This window comes from Cyprinus carpio, unplaced genomic scaffold (assembly GCF_018340385.1).
Source record: "Cyprinus carpio isolate SPL01 unplaced genomic scaffold, ASM1834038v1 S000000041, whole genome shotgun sequence".
Lineage (NCBI taxonomy): Eukaryota > Metazoa > Chordata > Actinopteri > Cypriniformes > Cyprinidae > Cyprinus > Cyprinus carpio.
This window is the reverse complement of record NW_024872794.1, coordinates 29175-38852: the sequence shown is the minus strand read 5'-3', so window position 1 is coordinate 38852 and position 9678 is coordinate 29175.

The window sequence follows — 9678 nt, the reverse complement described above, 5'->3', positions numbered from 1 at the left end:
CCTTGGTCACGGCAAGATACGCGGCGATCGACGCGACTGATTAGCTGATTAGTTAGCAGTAAATATGGCGGGTACTCCGTGCCAAAATCAAACATCCGAACGACCGACCGACCGATCGAACGTCTATCCGAACGTCTTGAACTTTCAAACGGCTGACCCACGTGACGACCTGACGTGACGTCAGCGTCTTGAAATTTGAAGCTTTTTAACCATACAAGTATACAAGCTGATGTGTAAAGGCTATAAATGGACATGATAGGCACTAAATATGCCTACAGATGTTATACCTAAAATAATACTCAACCATTTCCTGCACTTCCCTGAATAAGCCTATTGTAGGCTAAGTGATGAACTGACCAAATTACCACCTGTAGGCTATATCATGACTTTCTGTGTATTTAATGACTCTAATGTTTCAAACACCAGACTCACCTATTGTAACTGTATAGGCTACAGTGGTAGGCTTTTAATTAGTGTTGTTGTATTTTTCCTTTTTTGTTTTTTTATTTGTCAAACTGATTAATTGTATATTGTCTGATATGTTGTTTTACAAGTAAGAGTTAAAAGTTATAAGATAAAGGGTTTTTAATTTCAAAGTCTTCAATGCCATGGACCATGTTGTCATTAGTTGGCCATTGACTTTTCATGGTAATAACACATTGAGAAAGACACAGTTAATATTATCCAATATAATCTATTGCCTAGGTTACTTTGTTCATTTTTACCATGATTTCATCTTCATTCTGAAATTTACTTTGCTGACTCCGCTGACTCTTGGGCTACAAGACAGTGAGTTCCTCTAACATAAGATGTTGATGTTTTTTTTTTTTACTCTGATGAACTCTGATATATAAATTCTGTCATAGAGAGAGGTCATGTAAACAGTAAACACTGTTTCTAACATGCATTTTCACTGTCTCTTGTGTTCTCATTTTGTAAACATATTATTAAATAAAGTGCTAAAGGGGCATAAAGGGGCGTTTTCTTAAGTAGTAAATGCATCTTGATTTAAGAATGTTTAGATATATTTTGAATGGATAAAAGGCTAAGTAAGAAAATCATTTTTTTTTTAAAGTAGGCCTACATTCATTTATTGCACATTTTTTTTTAAATGTAACATCGGAGATGCAGAGCACATTAGTAAGGCAACTGTATCAGAGCAGGAAGGAAAGTGTGCAATTGCTCTCACGCTCTTTTGGAGAGTTTTTGTGTTGTTTCCTGAACACAAACCAGTGAGATCCATCAAAGAGGAGATTCACAGAGTGCAGGTCAGTGGTTGAGAAATCGGTTTAAATTAGGAAATTCCAGTGTGGTTGGATGCATCGATGACACACATAATCCCATCATCGCACCTTCCGAAAATGAACCAGATACTGGATGCCTGGATTAATGGGAGGATGCCAGATGGAAGGGTAGAGATATATAAGGACCGCAGCTGTTAAATGAACACAAATTATTCACAATGTATTTGGTCATTTTTATTTACTACAAATACAAAAGCAAAATTACAAAAGCCATTTTAATATTCTTCCAATATTGAGTTGTGGGACAGGTCCAACCTCTTTTAGAAGTCAAATGTTAATTTAACTAGCCTGATTAAAACATTTAACAGGTTGAAGAGAGCATTTAATTGTGTGAAAATAGATATAGGCTACTACATAGAAACAGCAAGGCACATTGAAATAGAAACTGAATTATATTTATTTAATATGTGAAATGTTTTGTAAAGTCATGTAGTCTAGAGCCATGAACCTTTTATGCTTAACTGATTGAGTTATCTGATTTAATTTGATGAGTATAAGTCCACTAACTTACCTTTATGTGCAATAATAAAAAATAAAAAAATAATAATAATAATAAAGGAAAATTGTTAAAATTGAAAGTAGATTACAACTGGTCTAGGCTATTTTTTTTTTAAATTTGGCTTTATTATTTATTTATTTATTTTATTCATGTCGGTCAGGCCATCTAATTTGTAACTTTCTTAATATAAGAATGGGGTAGGAGTTTATAAGATTTTTTTTTCTTCATCCTACTCCTGTCCTTCTTGTCATGGAATGTATTTTTGTTGTGTTTGTTGGATTGTTGTTGTGGCATTTTGTGTTGCATTACCATGAAAAGAGAATAAATAAATGAAATGAAAAATGAAATGAAATGAAATGTCAGTTTTCACCTGATAATATAACAGTGATTAAGAATAATACTTGTGTATTGACTCGGAAGTATGCAGACATCTTTTTGTCTGTGTTGACAGCTCCGTAAAAAAAAAAATAATTCACAATTTAATCTTGAAAGAATGTGGTGGTCTTAACTTTCTACTTGCTTGTGATTTTAAATGTACAAAACTCCTAAACAAAGTGGTCTAACTTTCACAAACAAGCTTTGAATGCATGGAAAATATTTTACAAACACAATTTCTCTCCCTATTCTTGTATTGGAATAACCAATATATATTATTAAAAAACAAGACCATTTTTTGGAACGATTGACGATTTTTCAATCGTCAAAAAACGATTTTTGTTACAGATTTGATAGATCAATCAGCTGACCTATATAATTACAATGAATTTGTTAATTATCTTGGGAAAAATTTGTCTTCAAAAGATTTTCTTAAACTTATTCATTGTATCTCCCCGAAATTACTTTATCTTATAAAAAAACGAAAAGATGTATAATCCTATAATTGGTTCTCTTCCCAGTCTGACTATTGAGGGCCTTTCCATTAAGAATAAAAAAATAAATAATATATTTATCAGAAGAATTTTAACTAATGAAAAAAGTTCTTCACCCAAGGCAATGGGGAAATGGAAACATTATTACCACTTTAGTGTCTTTAGGAATTTGTGGTCCGATATATATGCAATTCCTAATAAAGTCAAAGAAACTCACTTTAAAATAATAAACAGATACTATCCATGTAATGACTTTATTAGTAGCCTAAGTTTAAAGAAGGGCTCTCGCCATTATGCAGTTTCTGTGAAGAAGAAAATGAAACAATTGTACACTTATTTTTCAGTTGCAAGTATACTAAATTATTCTTGGTTTCTTTTTGAGTTATTTTATAAGTTTGTAACAATAACTGATGTAATGATCTTGTTTATGGATTGTGATTCTGGCTTATTGGAAATGGATAATATAAATGACATTTCTTATACTATTTGGAAAATACCATATACATAAACCAAAGTGTATATCGACTGTACCAAATGGTATTTCCCACTGATCTGAAGATTTTTATGACAACTTCAATACCAGAACAATCGAAAAGCTCTAAAGACATGTACAATGCTGAAAAGGATACTGAATGGTAATAGAAACATGATTGATTTGTGATATAGAATGTAGAAGTTTGTTATTTTTGTTTGTGTTGGATTCAAATGTCTCTGTATTCCCCTTTGTTTTGTTATTTTGTAAAAAAAAAAAAAAAAAAAAAACCGTAAAATAGACTCTGGCCCGCCTATATCGGATAACCCGATGTGATTGGTGCAGCTCAGATAGAGGGGCATATTTAATGAGCATTATACCAGAGCCCGTCTGATTATACCATAGGGATTGTACCATGATTGTACACGACTGTCAATGGATTATACTCGACACCAGAACAACTCGCAACTTGTGCTCTCGTGAGAGCTTTGGATTCCAGGGTGCTCACTGACTACATAGATTTTAATTTCTCCAACAAAAATCCAATCAAAATGAACCAATCCAGTTCATCAGGGTAAGTTTTGTTACTTGTTTGGCGCAATTATTCGTCATTACCTGATACGATTATTCCTAATATTCCTTGTTCAAGTTGTTATGAGTGATCCCCAGCTGCAAAGTTTGGACCAGCTTAAACCCTTACTGTTAAATTGTGTGTGTGTGTGTGTGTGTGTGTGTGTTCTAGGATTATTATTTTGCATTCATTTTTGCCCCTTCGTTTCTATATTCTATGTTCATTTCCTATTATTTTTATATTTAGGTAAAGCAGGTGGGATACTGATTGCAGTTTTTGCTGCATTTGAATACGCTACAGCGTATTTCTATTCAATAAGATCTATTCCCGATTTAATGGGAGATGGAGAAAAAATTATGTGGAATATCGTGCTTTTCCAAAATAACCGTTTAAGCATGTCAGGTTTGTCAATAATATTAAGCCTCTGCTATATTTAACTTTAATAATACACCATACATAACTTTCTAAATCACTTTCTAAATCAGTCATTGATTGCAGTAATCAAATGCGGACTAGTTAGAGGATACAACCGAAGAATAAGAAGTTAAACTAAGGTATATATAAAAAAAACGTTTTACAACGTGTCTTCACACGTAAACAACACGTTGGGAAGACGATCAGTTACTCGCGCTTCCGACCGGTCGCCATGGGAACGCGTTAACAACACGTAAGCACATGTAGGAATGTGTTACATATGATTTTATTTAAATATTTCACCAACAAGTTTTACTTGCTTGAAAACTGTGTTTAATCCGAAACAAATCAGTTTTTATGGCTAAGTGGTATGATAGAGGTATTGTTTTTGTTTTGGATTTATTTAGAAATGATGGCAGCATATTGGAATATGAAGAATTTATGACTTTGTATAATTTTCCTCTGCCTGCTAGAACTTTCAATTCTGTCATCAAAAGTTTGTCTCCAAGTTATGTGCATTTATTTAAAGCATACCTTTGCTTTAATGAGAGAAAAAACAATTATGGCCAAAATTTTATTGGATGGAGTTAGTATTCTTGATAAAAAATGTAATAGTAAACTTATAAAGTTATTGTTACATTATACTGTTTACACATCCCCTCGATGTAAATTTTTCTGGAATAATTTTTGACTGTATTCACTGGAAGAAAGCGTGGTTACTCCCTGAGAAATATTGTATGTCCAATAAAATAAGAGAGGTACACTTTAAGATTCTTCATAATGTTTATCCAACTAACTCACAAATTTCCTCTTTTGTTGATATCTCTGAACTTTGTGCATTCTGTAAAGTTGAGAAAGAAACTTTGTTTCATTTATCCTACCTCTTTGGCAGAGCTTGGGTCTTTATCTTTCTCATTTTGTCAAATGTGATTTAAACTTTTCATTAAAGGATATATTCCTCTATTTTTCTGGGAGTGACTGTGCTATTGATAGTGTTGTTAATTTCTTTGTGTTGCATTGTAAATTTTTTATTCACAAAAACAAATTTCTCAAGACTTTGCCTAGACTTGAGGCCTTTATTGCTGAGATTTCCCTTGTTGTTAAATCTCTTAAACTCATTGATAATAGTAAGAACAAGAAGTTTCTTAAGTACTATGTACAGTTTTTTCCCTATTTGAGGAGACTGTTGTCTTCTTTTCTTTTTTTTATTATTATTATTAATGTTTTCATTGCAGTGCTGTATGTTGTATTTCTTTGTTAAAGGAATATCAATAAAAAAATATATATATATTTTATTTAAATGATCATTACAATTTTTTTTGGCTCATTGTTTATAAGTTGCAGACATAAAAATCAACGAACCTTAATTACAAAATAAGATATATTCAGCTGATCTTGTCTAAATATACATATGTTTTTAATAAACCTTTCCACTTTAACATTTATGATGATTATTTGTAAAAGATTATGATAATTTAGTAATTTTATTAGGATTGAGTAAGTGTTGAGATCTCTAAGTTCTTGAGACAAAAAATCATGCTTGATTAGATTTACTTTTTATTAGGCCTACTTTATTTGTTTGATATTATGTATAAAAAAAAATAATGCATGTTTTTAATCTATAGGACAGTTTTCCTGAATTGCTAAAATACATTTCTTGGAACCATCACCCACTTTCTCAAAAATTTAAATACAAAACCAAATCTTCAAACTACATTCAGAGACCATCTGACGCTTTTCAAAATAAAGAAATTACTCAAAACCATTTTATCTGTGCTCAAAATCAAACAATGCTTTCAGATCATACACAGCTCAATATCATAAACACTGCAGAGCATTCATTAGATCATTCAGTCCAAATATATAAATCTAATATGAAAACCTTCTGGATCAAAAAGTAAAAAATAAAATAATAGACTACATTTATTTTGAGTGTTTTTATGGACTGTGGGAACATTGTACATTGGGCAATAAAATTAACAATAAAAACTAGTTAAAATGATTATACTGGTCAAGACTATTGAATGTCTGTAGCCTATAGACTATAGGTAGTATTTCTGCTCTTTGAAAGTAAAACACATAGCCCCACAAGCACAGGATTCAGGAAAGTTGTTTTTGGGGTACAATATTTAGGCTATATGTATTGCCTATCATGTCCATTAACAGCCTTTACACATCAGCTTGTATACTTGTATGGTTAAAAAGCTGCAAATTTTCAAGACGCTGACGTCACGTCAGGTTGTCACGTGGGTCAGCCGTTTGAAAGTTCAAGACGTTCGGATAGACGTTCGATCGGTCGGTCGGGTCGTTCGGATGTTTTTGTAAATGCATAAATCACACCCCATACACGTCACAAACCACACCTCATACTTCGGCAGGTAATCCTGTCACATTCCACTCGCCATACTTTGATGTCATACACCGATCGATCTTATAAAGTCCAGTCGAACACACAAATTTACTCACGTGTCACTGTAATTAAGTAGATTTTCGGGTACTTGTACTTTTGAGTATATTTTAAGTACAAATTAAGCAAAATAATCTACTTCGTTACTTTTAAATCATAGTTTGTTACTGAGTACGCCCACAATTTAAATTGATATTCATTCTTTTGACAACACTTCAGTACCCAATAAAAATATCCGATCGTAAAGGGACCAATAAAAGCCCTGATATCTGAACCGGGAAAATCGCTGCTGCAGCAGGTGAAGAGCCGATCAGACAGAGATGGAGCTCAGCATGATTTATGGACTCAGAGCTTGGAGAAACAAACTACATGGTAGTGTTATCATAAATGTCTATATTTTGATACCGATATTGAAATATCTGACACGGTTCCATTACTCATTTTCCACAGTATCGAATACCAATACAATCTGCGTCTCTCTTTCCTCTCCGACAGCGAGTTTGACACGCATCATCTCCTGTCGACCACCAGTAAGCCTTTCAACAATCAAAGATGGAACTTTAATTTCTTTACAATATAAATTTATGCTAGAAATGTTTTGGAATGGGATTTTTGTCTGATTTGTACATAAAAATATCCTAGTCTGTTTAACTGCATCACTACATTGTACAGTCATTACAGGTCAAAGCCATCTGATGTTCCATTTATCTAAATAAATAGGCCTAACATACTGTATATGTCACTTAAATCAAAACTCATAAAAAATCAAAATCAACATATTTTGAATACCTCAAACTGAATTGAGGTCATTTTGTTTTATAATTTTATTACTGACTGTGTACTTGTTTTTTCTTTTTTTATTTCTTTTTTTTTTAGTAAATTCAATTCAGTTTGAAATCAAATTTGAAATCAAGCTTACTTGTGCTGTAAGCTTTTGCAACAAAGTCACCCTATTTTAAAGACACAAATACACAGAATGAGCAAATGTTTAAGATTGAGATTTTTGTAATGGTAATTGATCAATATTTATATATGTAAATAAAAGCCTATATAAAATCTGTTCATCGTATAAAGTAAATGTGTCTTTTTAGAAGACTTGGATTAAACCAATTTCAAAGCTTGAAATAATGAGTGCCTTGAAAAAAATGTATGGACTAAATAAAACATATTAAAATATCTATATGGCAGTATACAGTATATGGTAGTTTTGCCGATAGTATTGAAAATGATTGTACATCATGAAATTAAAAATAACCCTACTTGTTTTTTTAGCGCACAGTACTAGTCTTGTGGCGAACAATTGAACCATGCAAGTCAATACACTGGAAAAAGAAAAATTGTCTGCCGTCACAATGGAATGGCGTTCTTGCTCTGATGAAGTCAGTTTGATGGCTTCGGGAAAATCCTCTTGTTAAGTCATGACGTAAGGACTGCTGTTTCTGGGTCCAAGCCTCTACTCATTTCACTTGAGAATACTATCTCAGCAGTATTACATATTCAAGCGAAGCGTATAAAAATTTGCTGTGCACACTACAGGCTCCATGCTAACAGTGTCTCAGACACTAATATTTTAGCTGAATCACTGTCAGGCCATCTGGGATTTCAGTATGGAGATAAAGGTTAGGGTTATAATTTTTCAGTATTACATGACATCATGAGTGTGTATATGCACAGTTTGTTGTTTTTTGGGGGCGTCTTGCAGAGCGTTAGGACCCAGAGGCGATGAAGCATGATGTCAGACGTAACAAGCAGATATTCTTAAAGGGGTCCTATTATGTTTTTCATCACTTTTTGAATTTTAGTCAGTGTGTATGTTTGGGCATAAAAAAGTTCTACAAAGTTACAAATCTCAAAGTCCACTCCAAAGGGAGACATTTCATTTTTTTAAAAATCCCTTTTCAAGAACTAAAACAAAAGGCTCATTTGGACTACAGCGTTGTTTTCCGGGTTTTGTGATGTCACAAAGCGGCCAATTAGAATATCATTAAAATAAATCCCACCCTACGGAAATGGTTGGGGGTCGGGGAGGGGCAAGGTCATGGTTAAAACACTTGATTGAGTGGATGAGACAAGACGATTACAAAGAAGTGGTGCGGTAGCATCGAGTTTTGAGGGGAGTCATGAGGGAGTAGAGTGCTGGTTTCGCCAAAAAGCTTTTGCTAAAAGACAGAGCAGTTCCCACTTTGTCGGGACAATCTGCTGTATTTGCGTCATAGCCTGTAAGTGTGCTGCTTTATATTTGTTGTTGTGTGTGTTATTTACGTTTCAAAGTATAAGATGAATGCCGTTTCTGGGATGTAATACATATTACCGTTGCACTTATCTGTACATATGAAATGCAGTTGTTTTTAAGCAGTTGTTGACATCCTGTCTAAAATGACTCTAAAAGTTACCACTCTAATATGTCTTTCAATATCTGTGCGTCCAAAGGTTCTGCGCAATCCTCTTGTTCAGTATTCTCAGGGTCTGAATCCGGTTAAAATTGATATGGCAATATTGATTGACTGGAGCAGAGAGAACTTGCTGCTTTGGCAAGGGGCGGGGCAGTACTGAAACACCATCTGAGCTGTTTGCTAATCACAACGCACTGGGACAGCTAACCAATCACAACACATTTCGTTTTTCAAAAGGCAGGTCTTCATCAAACCCAGAACTAATTGAGCCGTTTGTGCCAGGCTGGGGAGAAAGGTATTGTAATAATGTAAATTATGTGAAAAAAATAATGTGTTTTTTGAACCACCAAGCATGAGAGCATGTTCTAGTACACCCCCCAAAACGAAATCAAGACTTTGTAAAAGAGCATAATAACCTTTAACCACTCCTATCCAACCAAGGTATTGAAGTTAGAAATTCCTGTATCATGATCACTAATTCACATACTTTGTCAATAAGATAAAGGTGGGTTTTGTTCAAAGTGGCTATTATCCACATTTTTGTATTTTGTAATTAAATATCGCCGGCTAAAAAGTAATTAGTAACTAGTATTCTGAGTAGTTTTTGAGGGCAGTACTTTGTACTTTTACTTAAGTACTGTTTTGACGCCGGTACTTTTACTTGTAATTGAGTATTATTTCAGCAATGTAACAGTAACAGTACTTAAGTACAAATTTTCAGTACTCCACTGGTAATCACAGACACTGCG